We start from the raw sequence: 24,792 nt of genomic DNA on the forward strand, positions 1-24,792 counted from the left end.
TTGTAAGCGCTTCTTCCTCTGTCTCCTTCTCCTCCTTTGCTTCTTCCTTTGCCTTTTTATTTTTTTCTTGGTAAGCGATTCTTCCTCTGTCTCCTTCTTCTTCCGTCTCTTTCTTCTTCTCTTCGTCCTCTGTCTCCTAATTTTTGAAACCCTAAACTTGAACATCTTCAATTGAATGAATACAGGTAGGTAATCGGCACCTAATTTATGAAACCCTAAACTTAACATCTGTAACTATTGAATAAAGAAATGTTACTATCCTTTGCAACTGAATGGACATTTCTATCTTTCCCTCTTTCTCTTTCCATCCCTCCATCTCTCCTTCCCAACCAAACGATGCTAGGGTGAGAACTTTTCACTTTACCTCATCTTTACTTTCCTTGTCTTTCACTTCACCAACACGTAGGCCCCATACTGACAACAATCCTACCCCCAACTCCCCTATAAACAAACGGGCCTTGGGGGTTTTGGCATAGATTTTTAGATAGTGATGTCCTTAAATCTGACCATTTGATTTTAATGAGCCGTATATCTCTGAAATGGTATTTCAAAATTACTACCTAATGATGTAGAGAGTAGACACAAAATTTGCTGATAAGATAACAAAACTTCCTTGAGGTGGGGTACTCTCAAACAAGGTTTTTTTTTTTGGCATAGAGAAAATCCAAACGGTGCCATCTTTCCACCGAAGGCTTTATTCGAGCTAAAAAAAGATGAAATGAACCTATCCTAGAAGTTTCGGTCAATTCAGGAAGGATTATGTCACCCGATTCACTCAGGGACAAAACAATCATTTTAATCCATATTGATTTCAAGAGCAATGTTAGACTCAATTCATCATCGTCTTCAGGGTCTTGTCAGGTGAAAAGTGAGATGTCTATATCATCATTCACAGGCCAGGTAAGGGTTAGACATTCAAACTTTTTAAAGATCCAAAATTAATTGATTTGCTAGCTCTTTATACAAAATATGACCTAAGGTAAGGTGCCAAGGCAAGTGAAGTTTATAGGAGCATGTTTTCTTATTAAATCAACATTTGAAAACACATTTGTTTTCAAAACTGAATTTAGGAAATATAAGCCATTTTTTAAAATCTTGGAATCAATAAATCTACTATTATTTTGCATAATAAATTTTGAACTAAATTGAAATACATAACCTTCTGAAACTAACTTTGAAACTTAAATAATGTTTCTCTTAAAATTCGGACATAATAACAACCCTTTAAAAGTAAAATAAACCTTAAAACATACGTTGTATAGGTTATTCGAAAATTTTAAAAAATACACCCAATCATAGAATTGTGTATATAAATTCTTAAAAAATTTTAAAAATTAAAAATTACACCCAATCATGGAATTGTGTATATAATTTCATTGAAAAAAAAAAGTAAAAGAAAAATACACCCATTCTTAGCATTGTTAACATAATTTCATTCAAAAATAAAAAATTTAAAAAGTACTGGCATTGTGTATAATATTCCATTAAAAAATCCAATAAAATTATATATATATATATATATATATGAGGAAATTTCACTCCCCTCCCCTGAATGCTTCATTTATTACACTCACATCTCCTGTGAAGTTTAAAATTATAATTGTATCCTGTAGTGTCAACACTTAACACTGTTGGAGTCATCTGTTAAATGTCAATTTTTCCCCTCTGGAAAGTAAGGCAAAGCTTCCTTCCACTCTCCTCGACACAGTGCTTTCACCCCCCTCTCTCTCTTTCTCTTTCTCTCTCTCTAAAGTGGACTGAGAAGTCTTAAAGGCTATGAGTACGAGATCACTCTGTAGAGTTCAAACAGAGAAACAGCTCGATCATGCTGTTTTGGCCCGCATTTTAAATGCTTATCCTTCTAATGTAGGGCACTGAAACTAGTAATTCTCTTTGTTTCTTCTTCTTTTTCTACTGAATGGTCCAATTTTTTTGGGTTATTATTCATTTTCTTTTCTTATTGATACTAGGAATAGGTTTTGAAGTAGTCATGATGAAGAAGAGGTCTTCATTCTCAGTTCGCTATGTCTTTTGGTTCGTGTTGAAGCTCATGTTATCTCTCTCGGTTGTACTCTGTTTCTTTGCTCTTCTTAAGCTTAACTCGCAATCGAGGTAACAGATCTCGATCGCTCATGCATGCAGATATCTTAGCTTGGATGAGCACTTCGTTGGCATTCCTAAGATCTCTTTCTTATTCTTTGTGCGAAAAGACCTACCCCTCGATTTTGTATGTGGGGTTTCTTCAAGATTTGCTTCTTTTTTTGCTTTAGGCTTTGTTTGGTTGCAGGGGGAATGCAAATTTTTGAGGTAAAGTGAAAATTTTCCCAGAAAAAATAAATTTAGATGTTTGATTGCAAGGGAGATACATTTTACATGTGAAAAAAATTTCACTTATATATATACATATATATATATATTAAAATTTCCCTTTTTATTTTCCGACCAAAATATGAAGAAAAAATAAAACCTGTGGAACCAACAATGGCTGACTCCAACGGCCACAGGTATTCTTCTTGTGTGGTGGTGAGAAACAGTGGGGTTTTACTTAAGACAAAGTATGGAGATCTGAACGACGGGCACGATATCACTTCACTTCCCTTTTGTTGCAACCAAACAACTCAAAAGGGAAACAAAATTTCCTTCCCTTTACTTCACTTCCCTTCCCTTCCCTTCCCTTCCCTTCCCTTTTCCCTTGCAACCAAATGCAGCCTTAAATTTTTGGTTTTTCTCTCTCCCTACAGTGAAAGTGGTGGAGTAGGGATTCAAAGCTTTATTTTTTTTTTTTGGTGATGGTTGGATTTGGGAATTTCCAGAATGCCGATGCTTCGAATTTTTCAATCTATGTTCATTCAGAGCCTGGTTTCATGTTTGATGAATCAACAACAAGATCTCCCTTGTTTTATACTCGATAATTGAGCAAGAGCGTGTAGGTACTCCCGATGAAATTTTAAATTAAAGGTGATGATGGTCATATTGATTAAATAGATATGGACCGATCTAGGGACTGTTCTCTTCTCACTGGAAGGGAAACAAAGAAGAGGAAGGGAGTAGGGATTAATGTCCACTGAAATCCTCTAGTGACGAAGATGGAGATAGAGATAGCGATGGAGAAGACGGGGGCGTGATGCCTCGCTAGGGCTTGGCCGCCGGTGAAATCCTCCAATGGTGCAACGATTTGCATAACTTTAAAATCCCAATCGATGAGAAGTTTTCTTCAAGGAAGAAGATGAAGCTAATGATGAAGGCAATGCTATAATCTCCATTAGACTAGGGATATTTTGGGGTTTAAAGTGCAATTGTACATCACGGTTAGGGTACAATTGATAAAATCTACAACATGGTATAAGAGAAAGTTCTTGTAATGTCACAGTTACTTTCTGATAAAAAGATATTTAAATTTATAGCCGAAAATAAAAGAGAATAGTTACAATTTTTTTTTGTTACATGCAACAACAACAACAATTACAAGTGGCACTTCGCACCTTCTGAATTGTTGCTAGGTTTAACATCATTGCCATTCTCTGTGTTCTCTAGAGTGCAACCTAGGGAGGACAAGGAGTCAAAAAGGAAGCCACACAACATAAAACCAAGAATGAGATACTTCTTCTGGACATGATGCCCTACACCATACCCCAGTTCCATGGCTAGTTATACATCTTACGTACTATCCATGCAATTAGTTTAGGCAGTACTGAGTTATACCGTGAGAATACCAAGGGAGAAAAAAGTGTTTTAGAAAGGGGAGAAAAAAGTGTTTTAGAAAGCGAAAAAAAATGGAGAGTATGATAGAAGAAGAGGGAGAGTTAGAGGAATGCAAAACCCCAAACCTGTAAAAAAGACAATGGTCATTATCGGTGAACTGAAGCCATTTAGTAGGTGACGTTACCACAAATTCTTTGATGATGAACAAATAAAGGAGCCCAAAACCTATAAAGAAGAACAAATCTAGTTAATGGCAAGCCAAAGTCATTTGGAGAGAGGGAGAGAGAGAGAGAGAGAGAGATAGGTACCAAAAGTTTAGATAAAATTAGAAGGAAAAAAGAAAAAAATTATCAAAAAAAAAAGCTATCCCACGTCCTTATTCTTACCATGGATCATTTAACAAATCTAACAAAAAAAAAAAAGAAGATTATTAAAAAAAAAAAAAAAAACTCTACTAAAAACGTTACTTATATTTTGAATAGAAAATTTACAATGACAGATGGGAGGATGAAATTTCCATTGTCCACGTATAAAATTTTGGAGAGCTTTTTTTTGATGAATAATTATTGAGAGAATTACAAAGTAAATATGGAGAGAGAGAGAATTATAAAGAGATATACAAAACTTATATGGAGAGAGATATAATTAATGAGAGATAATTATGTGAGAGTGAGGAAGAGGAGGAGGGAAGGATACGTGAGGAGAAAGTGTTGAAAAAGGAAAGAAATAAAATTTGAAGATAAATATACAAATAGAAATCAAGAAAATCTAGATAAAGAAATAAAAAGGGTACCAATAATTTGGGAGAAATACAAAAAATGAAAAAAAGACAAGGAAAGAGAAAGAGAATTTTAATAATAATGAAGGGTAAAATAATCAAGAGAAACATTAGTCAGAAAACATAAGTACATGCTTTTATAATAGTATGATATATGATATATACTAGTAAAAGTGCACGTATTTTCTTATATTGTAACACTATTTTTTTACTAAGAGTTTTATTTGTAATGAAACTTCTCCTGGGGTCACACATAAGAAAGTTTCCTTTTATCTGTCTTTCCTTAGTCCTATAAATAAAGTGAAGGGGTTACACAAACCCCAAGATTTTTGAGAATCAAATATAACATTTGCTTCTTAGTACTATAAGATTCAGAGCTCCTTTGCTGTGAGATGCAGTGAAGCCCTTGGTGTGATGCCGAGTAACTTGGTGGAATGCCAAGTTGCAGCAAGATTAACAAGATCCCATTTTAACCTTCTTGGCAATCCTTGAGAACTATTAAGAACCAGAAAACCAGGGAAACTGGTTCAATGATCAGGCACCCAGTTAACATACAACCATGAACCATCCTTACTATAAACCATATCTGAACACCATGAAAATTGAAGAGTTAGAGAGTGCCCAGCCAAACATTAGTAAAAGATTTAGTTCAGCAACATTATTGTTAGATTGAGGTTCCAATACATATTCCAAGAAACAATATTGAATAAATATGTAAGGTCAACCATAGTAATAATCCTTAGGGTATGATTATAATTATTGTTACCACTTTAAACTGTCATAATTCCATGTACAAAGAATATGTACCATTGATTGGACCATAAAATTATTTCAAAGGAATTAAAAAAATAAAAAATTATTAAAAATTAATATTTTCAAAATTTTTTATAAACTGTGGATTTGGATTTTGTCCACACACACATGTATATTCTAGCGTCATTATAGAAAATGAATTTCATATTGAGCATCTCTTTCGTAAGAAACTCATTATATATATATATATATATATACACACCAAAATCCATAATGCTTGACTGCTATGATAAGGAGCTCTTAAGTCCGGGGACCAATAGTACGCTAGCTATGAGAATCTTATTTGCTTAAGCATCTGAAAGTGTTCCATCTAATAAATGCCCAAGTGATCCAATCCATTGTACATACATCTACACTCACACTTGTGTCTTGAATTCATCATTTTATGGATCACACGGTGCGGCGACCATATGAATAGAATGCCCAATTTCATTCCCTAGTCATGAATACAAAAAAAAAAAGAAAAAAAAGAAAAAAAAAGAAGAAGATAAAAAAAGAAAAAAAAGTTAAATAATTTAATTATTGAAATTTATGGACATTATTCCAACAATTCGTATCATTATTTAATACTTTAAGCTCACCAGAACAGAGGAAAATAAGCTATATTAAATGTAGCAATTGTGAATGCCTGATATTGCAATATTTATTTGAACTTTCCTTAATGGGTAATGGTTTAGAGGATTTCCATGCCCCTCTTAGAGAATCACCTTGAGAAACTGTTAACATTGCCTCCTTCAACAATGCCCCTTTCAGCAATGGGCTGTTCTCTGTTCTCGGTACTCCTATGTTGAAGTTCCATGGATCCAACTTCTTCATCATTGGTGCCTTGTCCCATGTCCTCACCACCAATAGGTATTTCCCTGGGTTCAACATGCCTTCCACGGGACCTTCTTCTGAGAGCATTTGTAATATAAATGATCATATGCCTAGCCTTTTGCCAAGATGATCTTAGATGCATCATGGTGGTTTGTAGATGCCTGCCGCCATAGACATATAGAAAAAAGTGTATTAACAGTGCAAGGAATGAAACTGTAGAAACGCAACCCTAAAACGATGCAGAAGATAATGGAAAAACAAAACAATCAATGCACACGGATTTTACGAGGTTCGGCAAGGTTGCCTACGTCCCCGGTAGATGAGATCCTGCTTCACTATCAATGGAGAATAGGGTTATAGTGCTCGTCCTCACACCTCTCAGTATTACTTGCATTACAGAGAAAGAAACCCTCGCTACAAATATATAGCGAAAAAAACCCTAATCCAGAAAGTACACAATTGCCCTCAAATAAAAAATTCGAGCAGGGGGCTGCACCCCCTACACCCCCTGCTATGCAGGGGGGCCTCCTGCTCCCCTTGCAACCCCCACGGCCCGCTAACCGGCTAACGGGACTGCCGTCCTGCCTGTCTAGGTGCTGCACCAGTACTCCCTGGGTTAAACTACAACGGAATACAAGACATCATACACCAACAGAAACGAATACTATGATGATGAAGAGACCTTCGAAGCTTTTCAAGGTGAGTTTGGGTGGTGTTGAAGAAGCATCTGCGTTGTTGCAATTTGTTTGATTTTGTATCCACATTTGCTTCATTTCGTCCAATGTCCCATCATCAGTTAGCTTTAAGATTGCCTTTGATAAATAAGAGACTAAAGGAAAGCCTTTAGGGAAGACCTGGAAGAAATAAGAAATGAGAAGCCAAAATACTTTCATGGGGGAAAAAATTACAATGTAGGGTTTTATGCATGGCAGCTAGATCTACAACATGGCAGTTTAGATGAGGCTGAATTTATGTGAGCCCTTATGCCCAAATTCTGTAACTCACTTGTCAAGTTTCAGCTAATTATACTTGGCCATAGAAAAACAAAGTACTAATTAATTCAGAAATCCCCAAAGGTTAACTCCAATGGCCACATTTTTAATTCCAAGCCAGATTCTATCAAACATCCTCTCATCTAGATCTGCCCAGCTAGAAAAACTTTGGCTAATGCTTACAAGAGAAATCTAGAATATCAGAATTAAATTTGGATCTCTGCTTTGGTTCTGTTAAGTTGTGCTTAGAACGGAATCCGATATATTTCATTGACTAAAAAAGGAAGACATATATACAAAATAATGGAGTGATTGTCTCCATGAAATAATAGGAAAAATCTAATCTAAATTAAATAGTTTCCTATTTTTACTCTAAAGATATGTACAGATGATGTGGGAGATATGGATGAGTCACTTGATTTATCTAATGATACAACCAACATATCACAAGGCTTATCTGATGATACAACTAGCGCTAACACTCCCCCTCAGCATGAAGGTCCTGAATGCTCAGCTTGGACTTGAGATGATGGAAAGAATCTCGACCAAGTGACTTAGTAAAAAGATTGGCGAGTTGATCTGCCGAAGGAATCTTGATAGTGCAAATAAGGCCCTGTTGTATCTTCTCACGAATGACATGACAGGCTATTTCAATGTGCTTGGTGCGCTCGTGATAAAATGGATTCGTAGCAATATGGAGAGCGGCGTGGTTATCACAATACAAGGGAATGGGTTGCTGTGAGGATATGCCAAGATTATATAGGAGAAAAGAGAGCCATGTAATCTCACAAGTAGCAACTGCCATAGCACGGTATTCTACCTCAGCAGAAGATCGTGGTACAACGTCTAGTTATAGGACAACTTTCCCAATTGAAGTCACAGTATCCTGTCAAGTTGAGACTATCCTTGGCAGGAAGAAGAATGCCTTGCCCTGAAGTGCCTTTCAAATAAAGTAGTAAGCGATGAGCAGCATCCATATGTGGTTGGCGTGGTGTATGCATGAAATGACTTAAAATATTCATAGTATACACGATGTCAGGACGGGTGACAGTGAGATAAATTAGGCGCCCAATCAATCATCGATATGGAGAGGGATCGTTGAGAACAGGTCCATTCGAGTCAAAGAGCTTGAGGTGTTGCTCCATTGGAAATTCGGCAGGTCAAGTTCCTGTGACACCACTATCACTGAGAATGTCTAGAGTATACTTTCTTTGGCAAAGATAGAGTCCTTGGTGGGATCGGGCAACCTCGATGCTAAGAAAGTATTTGAGCGCACCGATGTCCTTGGTATGAAACTGAGTACAAATTCGGCTTTTGACAGTCTGTATTAAGGCATCATCAGAGCCAGTGACGATGATGTCATCCACATAGATAAGGATGAAGACAGTTGCTTTTTGTTGGTGAAGTATAAAAAGTGAATGATTTGCCTGTGATTGAATGAAACCAAAGCTTATTAGGGCCGTAGCGAGTTTGGCAAACCAATTGCGGGGGGCTTGCTTTAGGCCATATAAGGAGTGTTATAATTTGCAAACAATAGGCTCCCCCTTTCGATCGTCGATATCCAGGAGGAGGAGTCATATATAAGTCCTCCATAAGGTCTCCATGCAAGAATGCATTATGAACATCTAACTGATGAATAGACCATTCGGAGGCAACAACAATGGTGAGAAGGACATGAACAGTAACAAGTTTAGCAACTGGGGCAAAAGTCTCATGATAATCAATGCCCTCGAGTTGAGTGTAGCCTTTTTCCATGAGGCGTGCTTTGTAACATTCCACAGTACCATCCGCACACCATTTAATTTTAAAAACCCATTTGGAGCCAATTGCTTTCTTCCCATATGGTAATGAAACCAAAGACCAAGTGTTATTGGAAGTGAGAGCAGCAATCTCACTTTGCATAGCGTCGTGCCATTCAAGATGTTTTATGCCCTCAGCGAAGGTAGTAGGTTTAGTGGTAACTGTAAGGGCAGTTAGAAAAGACAAATGGGGAGGGGAGAAACAATGATAATTTAAATGTTTAGAAAGAGGATGAGACACACCTTGATCAACAGTTGAAGACGAATTTGCTTGGGCAAGAGACAAGTAGTAATCTTGGAGATAACTTGGTGGTTTAACAGTGCGGGAGGGCGGGCGGAGTTGAGAGCGGGAAGAGAGGAGGTGGATGTAGTAGTTGGGGAAGGGGATGGTTGTGTAGTAATTGGAGTAGAAACAACTGTGGGAGGAGAAGCCACAGGGGTAAGGGTGGCCGCAGGGATTGGAATGGCTGTTGGGGTTGGAGAATGGGTGGGTTGGATAGGTAATGTAACATTAGGATCTGGAATGGGAATGGGAAAAACATAAGAGGGGGATGGAGAAGGGTCAAAGTGCAAATGGAATGGGAAAACATGTTCATGAAATATAACATCATGAGAAACATAACTGACCTTGGTGGTAAGATCATATACCTTGTATCCCTTTTGGCCATGGGGATAGCCAAGGAAAATGCCAGGAAGAGCCCTATGGTCAAACTTATGCTTTATGTTTGGTTGGCTAGCAAAATAGAGGCAGCCAAACACTTTGAGATTGGAGAGAAGGGTTTTTTTGGAAAAAAATCTCATGTGGAGTTGTGCTATGAAGTACCTTAGTAGGCAAATGGTTAATTAAATAACAAGCGGTGAGTACACAATTCCCCCAAAAGACTAAAGGTAAGTTGGCTTGAAAGCGTAAGGCTCTGGCAATAGTGAGAACGTGGAGATGTTTAGGCTCAACTATTCCATTTTGTTGTGGGGTTTTGACACAATTGGACTCTTGTAGCACCCCTAATTTTTGGAAAAATGGGAGGGTATCTTTATTGAAAAATTCACAGCCATTATCAGAGTGTACCTGTCGAATTTTAGCATGAAACCGAGTATTAACCATTTGAAAATAAATTTGTATAATGGTTTTGGTTTCAGATTTATGATTCAGTAAATATACCCATGTAGCACATGAAAAATCATCCATGATAGTCAGAAAGTAACAAGCCCCTTGTAAGGAAGAAGTGTGATGGGGGCCCCAAATATCCATATGTATCAAATTCAAACAATATGTAGTTGAAATACTACTATTAGGAAATGGTAAACGAGACTATTTTGCAAGAGGGTAGACAATACAAATGTGCTTATTGGAAAGGGAAATATTAGCATCTAAAAATTTTAAGTGGGGAAAAATAGAAAGAGTGGGGTGACCAAGACGCGAATGCCAAAGATCGAACTACAAGTGACAGGTGGTGACATGAGCTGAGGCAAGAGAGGATTCCAAGAAATAGAGACCACCATGTCTTTTACCCGTCGCAAAAATCGTTTTCGTTTACCGGTCCTTAAGAAAAAAGAGTCATTAGAGAAGGTAATGAGACAAGGTGTTTGAGTAGTAAGCCTACTCACAGAGAGGAGATTATATTGAAAGGAAGGGACAAGTAAGACATTGAAAAGAGAGAGATGGGAAAATAATGAAACATTCCCAATATGGATAACTAGAGCTATAAAACCATTGGGTATGCGTATGGTAGAGGGTTTTGGGGATGGGGTGGATGAGGAAAATAAAAGGGGGTTTGAGATCATATGATTCGTAGCCCTGGTATCAATAATTCATATAGAGGAATGGGGTATGGCAAGAAGAGCGGTACCTGCAACATTGGCAAATGGATGTGTGTTACCAGATGGGAGCAAAGCAAGTGGCTGTTGAAGTTGATCGGCGATAATAGTAGGAGCAACTGCAGAATCAGTGGCCTGTGTCATGTTGACAGAGGGAGAACGTGGAATGACATGGCCAAGTCATGGTTTCTGTTTAGTGCTATCACCATTTTGAGGAGTCCAATTTGGAGGGAACCCATGCTATTTGAAACAATGCGAATTGGGATGGCCATCCATATTACAGTAATTACAATGATAGCGAGGCTTATTCGTGCATTTATAATCAGTTTGAGAAGTGGTGTGTTGGGCGGCCAAGGCTGCATGCTCAAGTGGGATTGGTCGAGAGCCCTATAACGAACGTTAGCACTCCTCTTGAAGAAGAAGAGAGTAAGCCTTAGCCATAGGAGGGAGCAGGTGCATGAGGAGTATTTGGCTACGGACAGCGGAGAATGAATCACTTAGGCCTTGGAGGAAATCCATCAAGGCATCAATGTCAACGTGAGTATTTAGTGTGGTAATAGCGCTACAAGTGCAAGATGGAGGAGATTGATAGGAGGACAGTTCATCGCGAAAAGCCTTCAAAGTAGTATAATATGTGGAGATGGAGTCAGTGCCTTGTGTGAGATTGGCGATGGAGCGTCTAATCTCAAAGAGGCGAGGGGAATTTTGTTGAAAGAATCGTGCATGGAGATCAGTCCAGACATCTCTGGCAGTTGTTGTCTAGAGAATGCTGTTAGCAATCGAAGGAATGGTGGAGTGAATAAGCCATGAAGTGACCATAGAATTGCAATGGCCCCAAGCAAGAAGATCAGGAGAATCGGCAGCTGGTGGTTTGAGTGTTCCATCAACAAACCCAAGTTTGTTCTTGGCTTGAAGAGCCATGGTAATAGCATGATTCCATGTGGGAAAATTATCACCATTGAGCAACTGGGTGACAAGAGGAGTTCTAGGATGATCGGAGTTGTGAAGATAATATGGTGAGACAGGATTAGAAGTTACAACAATAGTGGTGGAGTCAGGATTAGAAGTTGCAGCAATAGGTGTGGGGTTGGGATTCTCCATGGAGGATGAAAGGATCGTAGCTTAGATTGATACCATGTTAAGTTGTGCTTAGAAAGGAATCCGATATATTTCATTGACTGAAAAAGGAAGATATATATATATATATATATATACAGAATAATGGAGTGATTGTCCCCATGAAATAATACGAAAAATCTAATCTAAATCAAAGAGTTTCCTAATTTTACTCTAAAGATATGTACATATGATGTGGGATATATGGATGAGTCACTTGATTTATCCAATGATACAACCAACATATCACAAGGCTTATCTGATGATACAACTATCTGATGATACAACTAGCGCTAACAGGTTCTATTTGGAAATTGAAATAACCTGATCAAGAGTTAAACTCTATCTTCTGTTCTGGTCTTGTTTATTAAGTTACACTCTAGCCTTTAGTTTTTTCTTCTCTATGGTACAATTCTCAAGTTTTTTCTACCTCTTTTATTATCTTTCAACTCTAAACAACATGTAAGTATCACCATCAATGTGTAAGGCCTGAGTTCCACCCCTCCCTTTCATTTTATGGAAATGAAAAGAAAAAAACCAACCAACCTACACACACACACACACACATATATATATGAGAGAGAGAGAGAGAGAGAGAGAGAGAGAGAGAGAGAGAGAGAGAGTCTTACAAAGCCAAATCCTTCAGATTAATAGGTGCGTCCAACCATGGTGTATCTATTACAATACATACTGAGGAAGACTTTGATATAAGGAAGTTCATCAAAAATGGCAGCAACTCCTCCTTTATGAGTTCCATTAGATAAAGCATAACGAAATTCCTCCGGAGTGCTATGATTCTGAGCTTGGACTCATTCAAATGCAAATGGTCTATCAGGAAATCTTTCACAAACGAACCATGTTGGTATCCCACATAATATCCATTATTCTTTATGTCGCTGACATCTTTGATTTTTGGCTGCAATTGCGGTACTGTTAACATGGATGAGAGGTTTGCTGTGTAACTCTGTGTTAGGATGAGCACAAAGAAAACCCATGTGAACAATACAGCCCTTGTTAGGTTGTTCTCTATCCTCTCCCCTGCAACCATTAAAAGAAACTTCATGCCTTTGTAGTTACTCAATTATTTTTCCTTAAATTTTATTTATTTACTTTTTGTGTCTTTCGAAGCATTTTTGCCCACTGGACCTCTTTAGATTTCAATTTAATTCCAGACATAATTAGCCACCTAGGGCATGCCTGGATGGAATTCTGCAAAAGGGAGGATAATACAAATTGGGGGTCAAGAAAGGGTGGCTTTGCCTCAACAATATGCAGATTAGAGTTGAGCAACATTTTTGGATCCTCTTCCTATTTTTAGTGGTGTTGGTTATTCTCATATGTACTATATTTTTTTTCTTTCTTCATTATTAATATAATTTTTGGATCTTCTAGCCAAAAAAAAAAAAAAAATTTTAAGATGCTCCAATAGGTTTAACAAATATCCAAACATGATCAAATAGTTGGTAAGCATTCTCCACATAGTGGGAGAAGGAATATGCTTTCAAGAAATATTCTCAAACACGTTATTATCTTCTTGTGATGTTAATGTAAATAAATGAGAATAGAGAGAAGGTAGAGGGTGTACTTACGTTGGGAAAATACAAGTGTTAAAAAGGAGTACCAGAGGCTTGCTTCAATTCGGGGAAGTTCAGTATTTGTTCGATGTTCAAGAATCCATATAATGAACCCTATATAGAAGAAACCTGCAACAGTCACCAGCCAAAGATCTAGGCTTAAAGGCTTTGTAAACATCCATAATTCTTTCTCCAAATTATCTTTCATTGACACCACCATTGTCACCCCAGATTCTGTATATGGCATTGTAAAATCTACATAATTAGATCGATTCTCCAGAATTTATATATCCCTCACTGCTGCATCGAAGGTCTTCTTGATTCCATCACTAAAAAAGTTAATACATTTCATGAAGATGATAGAAAAAAAATTATATATATCCACCAGTTAATACATTTCATGAAGATGATAGAGAAACAAATTATATATCCACCTCACTCACCTTATTGTGAACTTTAAATAAGCAGATTATAGTCGTCGAGAACTTTTCCGTTGAGTGGGAAAGTCTGATATTGACAGGGGAGATAACTAGAGGGTAGCCTACTTGTTAGATTACGAAATACCTCAACACAGAACCCTGTGATTTTAATTGTCTCATTTGTGAGGGGGTCTCGTTCAATGCTTACAATTTCTTTGAAGCCATCCTTAATTGGCACCAAAACTTTTAAGTACTTGTTACCATTTGTCAGTGTATCCCAACCCCTTGGCTTGGTTGTTGAGTCCCCTGGCCATACAATTGTTTTGAGATTACTAATAGAAGTCAAATTTGTCGACTTATTTGTTGTGTTCAACTGCCTTGAAATGCCTCTTGTTGGGTTCCAGTATCCAATCACTCTTTCCCCTTCCCTTTTTCGCTAAAAAGTCATGTATATTAAAAGAAAAAGATGAAAAAAGAAAAATAGTACATCAGATGAGGAAGGGAGAAATACCCAACACTCACACTAAGAAGAGAGGGAGAAGCAGAAACTCCACCTTCGGCATTGCCATCAGCAGAATAACGCAACTACCCAACTCCACCAAAAACAAAAATCTGGAAAAAGAAGAAATTCCTAGGTGAATCTGAACCTAGGCCGACCCGATGCATCCATGTCTAATTCCATTTGAACCAGAGTTGGCCAAATTGAAATCGGCTCTGACACTTCAAAACGAGCAGCTGACTTTGACAAAAAATCCGCCACTGAATTTGCTTCCCTATAGCAATGCGTTATTTTCCATTCCACATCCTCCAAATAAGAAATACAATTTATCCATCTTTGCCGAGCTATCCATGGACTTTGCCTCTTCTGAAAAATAGTCACAACTGCAACTGAATCACATTCTATCCAGAGCGTTTCACATTATGCTGCTTAGCTATTCAATCCCTATCATAAGCGCTAAAAATTCAGCCTCAAAATTTGTCCAGAGGAATGGTACTTCTATATGGCACACGAACATCAATCTCCTGGACTCGTCAATGAAATAGGGTATAACCCTGCTCCAGACTTCCCTGGATTACCAATAGAGCAACCATCCGAATTGATTTTTATCCAACCTGGATTAGGAGGGCACCAGAAAATATTGAAGATTTCCCGAGGCCTTCTCCGCACTCCTGAAATACCCAATCTTCTTGCAGTGACAAGATCCGAAATTGAGATGGCTGCCCCTGAATGAACCAGCTCTTGGCAGCTAATTTCTCTCTTCACTTGTCCAAAACAATGCTCTTTTGATTTTGAGATTCCTTCGAATTTTCTTCCATTCCTCTCCAACCAAGTAAAGTAAGGGATTAAAACAAAACCCTTCAGCCACACCCCTTTAAAGATGGTCTTCTTGGCCTGATCTTTCCACCAAGCTATCAAACATTCAACTCCTTCAAATCCAGGCCACCTAAACCCAAAACAACAACAAAATTTCTGCCACATGAAAACTGCAAAAGAGCATTCATACATGGTATGATTTATTGACTCTTCCGCTATGCCACAGAGAGTGCACTGAGATGGCAATGGAACCCCTCTCTTTTTCACATTATCGTCAGTAGCGAGCTTATTTTTCAACATTCTCCATCCAAACACCGATTGGCGAGGCTGAAGATGAGAATTCCAAATCAATGAATACCACCCCACCTTTGGCGATTCCCGTCTTACTTTTTCCCAAGCCGATTTTATTGTAAAAACTCCAGATGAATTTAATTCCCAATGACAAATATCATCCAGATCTGAAATTATGATATCCTTGGCCTGATCAAAGATATTTTGAAAAAATTCAGAGCTCACCTGGGGAAAATTCCACTCATCTTGGCAAATGAAATCAGAAACCTTTACCTGCATCGAATCAAAGATATCTAACTGCAAACCATACATCTCCTCAATAGACTTCTTTCCCAGCCAGCTATCTTTCCAAAAATTTATCCTCTGACCATTCCCAACAGTCCATTGCTCATGAGACTGTACCCACCGCCACACCTTTTTAAGACCAGGCCATATCGAAGAGGAAAGGTAGGTAGTTTTCAGCGAACCATCAATCTTCAGAAAACGGGCACGAAAGAAAACACTCATTAGAGAATTTCCATGTTTGATTTGCCATGCTAATTTGCACAAGCATGCAAAATTAACATCTCGCAACCTCCTAATGCCAAGACCGCCTTCCCTGGTAGGTTTACATACCTCATCCCACTTCACCACTATCTTCTTCCCTGTCTCCATGTCACCAGACCATATAAAGTTTCGCATCCACTTTTCTACTAATTTTATTGAGCTTCCTGGCCACCAATAAATCCCGAAATTATGAATTGGAATGCTTGAAATCACTGATTTAACCAGCTCCACCCTACCAGCCATGGAGAGAATCCGACCCTTCCATCCCGATAACCTCTTCTTGATTTTATCCATCAGCGGTAACATGTGGTCCCGTTGAACTCTCCCCTTGAAGATCTCCACACCTAAATATTTAGTAGGCTGCCTTGCAGATTGGATTCCCATAAAAGTACTTATAAAATGTTTCCTGTGAGGGGCAACCTTTCCAAAGAACAAACTACTTTTTTCTAGATTAAATATCTGGCCAGAGAATGCCTGATATTTATCAAGAAAAGCCTTAAGATTTTTGACAAACTGAGCAGATGCATTAATGAAAATGAAAATGTCATCAGCAAACAATAAATGGGAGGGAGTTAACACACCTCGAGGCCCAGGAAGAGACTTTATCAAACCATTCTGAACCATGCTTCTAAGACCTCTACAGAGAACCTCTTCTGCCAGAATAAATAAAAAGGGAGACAAAGGATCTCCTTGTCGGAGACCTCTACCAACCCCAAAGAACCCCACCGGGCCACCGTTCACCAAAATTGATACTCTGGAGGATAGAAGAAGGTTGTGAATCCAAGAAATCCACCTAGATGAGAACCCAAATTTGCACAGAACTGCAAAGAGGAATTCCCAAGCTAGAGAGTCATACGCCTTTTGAACATCGAGCTTCAGTCCCATTCCACCACCCCTAACTGAAGAATACATCAAATTTGACAGTTCTGAGGCGAGGCTGATATTTGCTGAAATTATTTTACCCTGCTGGAAAGCGCCTTGCTCTTCCGAAATCAATTTAGGCAAAACAACAAGTAATCTTGAAGATAGAATTTTTGATATCACTTTGCAATAAAAATTCCCCATACATATAGGTCGAAACCTATCAAGAGAGGCCGCCCCCTCAACTTTGGGGATCAAGGAAATAAAGCAGTTATTTATACCTTTAGGAAGCCGCCCTTCCTCAAAGAATTTTTTCACTGCCCTGCAAAAATCACCCTCAACAATAGTCCAACATCGCCTGAAGAAACTACCTGGGAACCCATCAGGACCTGGAGAGCTAACAGGATCTAAATCCCAAACAGCTTGTTTTATTTCGTCCCCACTCGGGACAATCTCCAATCCTGCCACGTCCTCCTCCTCCAAGACTCTGGGAATATTATCAAGAAGGTCATTATGAACCGTGATTTCATCAGCCTCATGAAATTTCTCAAAAAATTCAGAGACATAAAAAGATATTCCCTGTTGGTCTGAAACCCAAGTTCCATCTTCCTTTTTTAGGGAGGTGATCTGATTTTTCAACCTCCTAAGCTTCACGGAGAGATGAAAAATCTTCGAGTTACAATCTCCATTTTTCATCCATCTCAGTTTAGCTTTTTCAGCCCACAACTTCTCATACATTTGGTTGGCCTTCAATAATACTGTTTTTGCATCTGCCTCTCTGTTAAATAATTCATCATTCATCCCAGCCACCTCTATCATATCTTGAACCTTCTTTAATTCCAGCTTTGCTTTATCGACCTCATCATTCAGGTTAGGAAAATTGGCCCTCGCCCAAACCTTTAAATTCTCCTTGACCTGCTTTAATTTTTGTGCCAGAACGAAAATTGGATTACCCCCTATCGAAGTTTTCCAAGCTTCCTCAACCACAGAGATAAATTGATCATTTTCCATCCAAAAGCTATGGAATCTAAAGGGGATATTTGTAGGTCTTTGAACATCATCAGAGACAACAATTAAAGGGGCATGATCTGATACCGAAGACAACAAAACACGCTGCTTCACATTTCTAAACACATCTATCCACTTCCCATTACAAAAACTCCGATCCAACACTGCAACTGCATGACCCCTTCGACGATTATTAGTCCAAGTGAATTTCTTTCCCTGAGAAGGGATAGAAAGCAATTCACACGCATCAACCATTGCCTGGAATTCAGCAGCTGATCCAAGATTAAACTTACCAGGACCTCTTTTCTCATGCGAGAACAGGGTTGCATTGAAATCCCCCATCACAGACCACGGAACCAAAGCTGATATCGACAACTCCAAATCTAACCACAATTGCCTACGCATAATTTTAAAAGAACTTGCATGTACAAAAGAAATACCCACTTTACTACCTGGCCAATCAAAGATGACTGATATATATTGATCAGACATACCTGCAACAACTGGTCTCGAAACCCCCACCTTCCATATAATCCATAAATTTGGGACTTTGTCATCCCGAAAATTATGAATGAAATCCACAGCATACCCCAACCGACTAAAGAAAATAACAGGAAATTTACATACCTGAACCATGGGTTCAGCCAAGCATAACACATCCGGGGCATGCTCCTTCACCAGTTGATGTAAAACGCATAACCTTGCTGCCTTCCTAACACCCTGAATGTTCCAATACAGAATCTTCATGAATTACTTCTTAGAGAATTGATTTTTATCAGACTTTTTAGCCTGACTTCCTGTTTTCTTTCTTTGCTTTCCACCCTCCAGCATACCTCCGGCCTCCTTCTCCCGAGCCACTGCCACCGTATCCATTCTTATAATTTCTGAATGCACAATAGAGACTGTTCCCCTTGAACATTCCACCCTGGGCAAAGAAGAAACCACATGATCCTCACCAGGGTCTTCAACAACTGGCTGCATAGCACTAGCCATGGCAACACCACGTCCAGGTCCTTGACCCCCACCGAGCCTTCTATAACGAGAAGGATACCTCCCCTCCGGAACAGTAACCTCGCCCACAGGAGTAAGCCCCATTCTGGGTTCGTTCCCCCCCAATGGATCCACTGGCGGATCACCAGGAACTCCATGGAGCGGGTTCTCAGTTGGGTTTGGATCAGAGTCAACATCCGATCCCTCATCCATTCGAAATACCTCTCCTTCCTTAGGTAGAATATTAGAAATCTCTCCTTCCTTATTTATAGGATTAGAATCAGACTCTAATTCTATAACCGTCCCTGACACAAAGCCTTCCTTAATTCCATAATTTTCATCTCCATTGGACTCCTTTCCTAAAACGTTTGAGACAGAGTTGGAAGGATTCAAAAATATTTGAATATCTCCCCCAGCCTTAGACGAATTTGAATTAGGAGAGATGTGATCATGAATAGGATCAAAATTATTCTGCTGATGTGGCAAAGATCTTCCCCTAGAAAGAGACTCTCTCACCGAGTTACTCCCACCTGAGTTGACTCCATCTTCAACATATACCGCCCCTGGAACCTTTGCTAATTTATCAGCCGCACATTGCTTTTCATCATCCAATCTTTTCAGCCTACACTTGGAAATCAAATGTCCGACTCGTTTACAGTATCCACAACGCTCCACATTATCTTCATACACCACCTTTTGACAGAAACCATACACCTGAGATGTACCTGGTTCTAATCTTTCCACCTGTACTTCCTCCACCCTCTCTGCCAAGTCAGAGATATCAACCTCCACCAGCACTCTCGCAAAGAAGCCAAGAATGCCTTGTCTTGTTCGTCTGTCTAGGGACACAGGGCGCCCTACTGCCTTTGCTATAGACAATAACACATTTTCGTGCCAGTATTCAAGCGGGAGATCAGGAAACCGTATCCATACAAGCTTTGTGAGAAGTTGCTTCTCGTGAATATTAAAATCAGGTTTCCAATGTTGAAATCGAATGACCTGATCACCAATCCTAAGGGGAGACCTTCGCCACACCGCTGCCTTGTCGCCCTCGCACTGAAATTGAAAAATTACATAACCTTTTCCCAATGGATGCATAAGCACCCCTTGACTGAGATTCCATTTTTCCCGAGCCTCCGCTCTCAAACCATCCAAAGAGATCAATCGGAAGTTAACCCTACCGATTAAGGCAAAACGAAAATTTTGTCTCTTCAATTCATAGTCTCTCTGCGGGATCATTACTCGTCTTTTACTCCCTACCTGAATCGGCTCTGGGAGAGTGTCAATGGCAGGCCAAGACGAAAAACCCAAGGCTTTTGCATATGTACGTCGCTGGCCTGCATCCTTGTGCCTTTCATCCTGTGGAGGACCATCTGGACCACGATCCAGAGACTCCCGAGCTCCACCATCGTCATCCTCCACAGCCATAGCTCCATTCTCCCCTGAATCGCCAGACACTCTCTCTCCTCCAAAATGCATGGTCTAGTGACCTGACGAAGACAGAAAGAGAGGCTGGACTGATCGGAGATCTTCAGATCCAGAGAAATCAGCAAGGGCTGGACAGAGAAATCAGTTCTTCAGAGTTCGGTGTGTTGGATCTGATCGGAGTTCGGTGAAGCTGAAATTCAGTGGAGAAGAGTTTTCAGATCTGCTCGGATCTTCTCGGATCTGCTCAGATCTGCACTTCTTCTTCTTCTTCTTCTTCTTCTTCTTCTTCTTCTTCTTCTTCTTCTTCTTCTTCTTCTCTACTTCCTTACTGCTGGAACAACCGAACCTGCACCAGAGACTTAAATTTCTTCAAATACTCTACTAAATTCCAGTTGTTGAGATCCAGGAGGAATAGGAAAGAAGACGGAGGCTTCAGTTCGACTAGCTCCAGATATCGCCCTTCAACCCGCCGGCAACTCTGAGACAGATCTGAGATGAACGAGATCGGCTCTGAGATGAACGACGAGAGAGATCGGCTCTGAGATGATCTGAGATGAACGAGATCGGCTCTGAGACAGATCTGAGATGAACGAGATCGGCTCTCTCAATTACAGCTAGGTTTCTACTCATGAACGAGACTTACTCATCTGAGATGATCTGAGATGAACGAGATCGGGACTGAAACAATTTAGAAGAAATCATAATTCTGTGAAACACACACAACCACTAAGAGTTGTACCACAATAATCTGAATGAAAACAGTACTGGACTTCATCCTTCCTTCTCTCTTTCTCTCTCTTTAGTTACTAGGTTCTGTTGATCCCTCTCTTCCCCTGTCGGGGTTACTGATTAACCACTTTGAACCAAACTCTTTCCCCTTCCCTAATCACATTGAATATTTGTAAAGTAGAAGATTCCAACTGTCCATCAACCAAATGGAAATCACCACTCAGGCCTTTAAATCTAGTGCTCAAGATAGTATGGAGAAGTTGGGGACCAATTGATGAGTATCCAAGGCTTGATATATCAGTTAAATTGTTGGTGGTGTTCCCACTCAGGAACTGAGGATTCAAGGTTCCAACTTGCTCTACTGCCATAGCTAGTGCCCAAACTGTATCATATGCCCATATCCCATAGAGACTTGGCTCAGATATCTCACTGTATGACTTGTTTGAGTAGACCTTTCTTTTCCATTTGACTTTAAATTCTTCAAGCTTTTTCGACTTTGGTATGTATGGTCTTACACCCAATACACCTTCCATTGAATCAATAGCATTGGAATCCATGGGAACCAACAAACTTGATAATCCATCAGTCACAATCCAAGCAAAATCTTGGCTCATCATTCCTGCATTTTCCGCGTTAATAAAAAGCCGAGATCCTAAAGAGGAAGACATGTGGACAACGAAAACCCTAGTTTGCATAGTTTTCAATTTATGAAGCTCTTTTAATATTTGATCATCATTTGAATCCAGAGGAATGGTACTTCTATATCGCACACGAACATCAATCTCCTGGAAGGCGTCAATGAAATAGGGTATAACCCATTTCCATAGTCGTTATCTTCACATATTAGAACCATTTCCTTCCATTCAAAGGCTTGGATTATGGCAGCAATGGATTTAACTTGAGCTGAATCATTAATTGTTGTCCTTAGCAAAATAAGGACTTAGAAGGGGAGAGAGAGAAGGACTTGTTGCAGAGAAAGATACAACTGGCACTTGAGCTTTTTCTCCAAGATCAATCACAAATGAAGCTTGAGTTGATTGTTGTGGCCCTATGATAGCTTGCACTTCTAAATCTTTCATCAAGTATAAAGCTGCATTTATAAAATGTAGTAAAGGGTATAAAATCTGAAGCCAATTAAATTAATATTTACAACCTTCCTATTGACAGAATATACACATAAGCTTGACAAAAGAAAAAAAAAAAACTTGTTTGCTGCTGTAGTCTGAAAGTATACATCTATGAGATGTGTTAGAATGCCATAAAGGAAAGGGACATAAAACAAGGAAGAGTTGATTATCAAATTCTCAAAATCTTATGATCCATATAAAAAATTTCGTGACGAAAACTAACAACAACCAATATTTTAAAGCGACATTGAGACAATATTGGGGTTGACGAAAACCCAAGAATGATCCTTATTAACAATTCTATTCACTTTTAACAATTTCTTTTTCGCTAATGATCCTCCTCTACACTCTAAGACTTTTTTTTTTTCCTGTTGGAAAGGGAGAGGCTTAGTCTGTAATTTCCAAGTCTAAGCTTTTCCTTATTTCTGCTCACTGTCTATTTGTTTCCTTGCTCAACATTTTTGAAATAAGCTAGAGGGGGGGGGGTGAATAGGTTATACCAGTGAAAATTCAAATTTTTTTTGAAATAATATCCCAAGTGTGATTGTAAATATCCCAAGTGTGATTGTGTAAAAAATAAGATAACCACAATCACACAGCGCCAAGAATTATAATGATTCGACTCAACCTGAGTCTAGTCCACTCCCTATAAGATCCTTTTGCAAGGTATTCCACTAGCTCTTCCCTTTCAGTACAATAGGTAGGGAGGAAAACCTTTTCACAATTTTTTAAGGATAAGAGTATCCGTACAATCCCCTTTACAGATAGAGGCGCCTCACAATCTCTTTTAAGGTAGAGAGCCACCTTACACTCTTTTAAGGATAAGAGAATCCTTACACTAGCCTAAGTATAGTCTAAGAGTCAAGTAATACAAAAAAATAGAAGTGGTGGAATAAAGAGGATTACCTCTGGTGTGGTGCAAATGAGAAATATAATAATGAATGAATGCACCTTACAAGTCTTCTCTAAGCTTTGACTTTGAATAGTGAGAATGTGGAAGACTTTTGATGGAGACTTGAGCTTTCTTTGTGATATGATGAAGACCAACTTGCTCAAGTAAAGCAGAGTGTTTTTTGACACTTAAAGCTCTCAAGAATGTGCTCTTATGTTTAGTATTAATTGCTATTTAATTAAGAGCATTATAGGTATTTATAAGTGAGGTTAGGTGATCATTTTAGCAGGAAATTAGGCTCTAATGGTCATATTTTGGGTCCATCGGTCGACCACCATTGATAGGCGGTTGACCGCCAAGAGCCATTGAGGCAAAATTATAGCCGTTGCAGCTAATCCAGGCAGGCATTGGTCAACCAGAGGTCTCAGTCGGTCGATCGGCTATGGCCTTGGATAGTGCCAATCGATTGTGGCTTCCAGCCGATCGACCGCCCACAGGCTCTGTCCATATTTTGATAGACTTTTGTCATACTAATCAATCATCAATATTTTGGCCATATCATTTCGTTCCAACATCGGATTGACCTGATTCAAGTTGCGTTGGAATTGTGACTTGATTTCCTATAAATTTTATGAAGGGTCCATCTCCTGATACCAACTTTGAGGATACCCAAAATGCCCTTGAGTCAAGTCATTTTGGTTTACATCTAATTTCACCAGAACATATTTTCCAAGTATGTTTCATACCACCAAAATACTTTCATACTTGGCCAAGGTATGTCCTAAGGTCATTCTAGTATAATGTTATGCAATGCAACATATATATTTGGAATGTACAGGTAACAATGAAGACATTAATCTATCCTAGAGGTCTTCATCTTGATACTTGAAGTCTTCATCTTCACTTGATACTTGAAGTGTTCATTTTGATACTTGAAGTCTTCATCTTCAATCTTCTATCCTTCTTGATTGTAATTCCATGACTTTGTTCTTTATGTTTTGACCATAAGTCTTCGAATACTCTTGGCTTTGTGATGACGTCTTATGCAACACTTAACAAAATAGGTTAAACCCACTTGTTTGTTTGTTATCACCAAAATATACATAGGAGTGTGGGCATGTTCCCAACAATTTTAAGCTCCTATATAGAGGATCATCCAACTGAACATTTTCCAAATGAAACACCTTTTGCCTCCTAATCCCCATTTCTCTCAGATAAAGGCTTATGATGGAAGGCAGGCTTCCTTATTACTTTTGTAAGACAAACTCCACAGACAGTTCATCCACTTCTATGTACACCTAGAACTTAACACGCAACAAGTATAGGCATAGGAAGGTGATAATTAGTGCCTACGGTAAGGGTGTCATTCCAACCTTTGGGCATTTTCATTAAGCCTGATCGCTCTTTTAAATTGCTTTTGTAATCACTATGTTTAGGATTTTACAACTAATGTTAGGTAATTTTATTGTCAAAACTGAAAATCCCAAAGAGAAGATTTTTACAGTTGAGTTATTTTGTTAGATTTTATTAGATTTTATTATAAACATATTGATCTAGGACTAGATCTCATCACCAAAGTTTTGAATCACAACACTCATAACCTATGAGGACAACCAATATCTAGCTGATATTTGGTTTCACTGAAGTACCCGAGGATGTTGCTGACACAACATCATTTTTGGAATCCATGGTGTGAAGCTCAAGTCTCGTTGTATAATTTGAATATTTCATAAAAATCAGATAGAGCCATAGAGATCTAGAGTTTTTTTTTTTTTTTTTTT

This window comes from Macadamia integrifolia, chromosome 11, assembly GCF_013358625.1.
Source record: "Macadamia integrifolia cultivar HAES 741 chromosome 11, SCU_Mint_v3, whole genome shotgun sequence".
Lineage (NCBI taxonomy): Eukaryota > Viridiplantae > Streptophyta > Magnoliopsida > Proteales > Proteaceae > Macadamia > Macadamia integrifolia.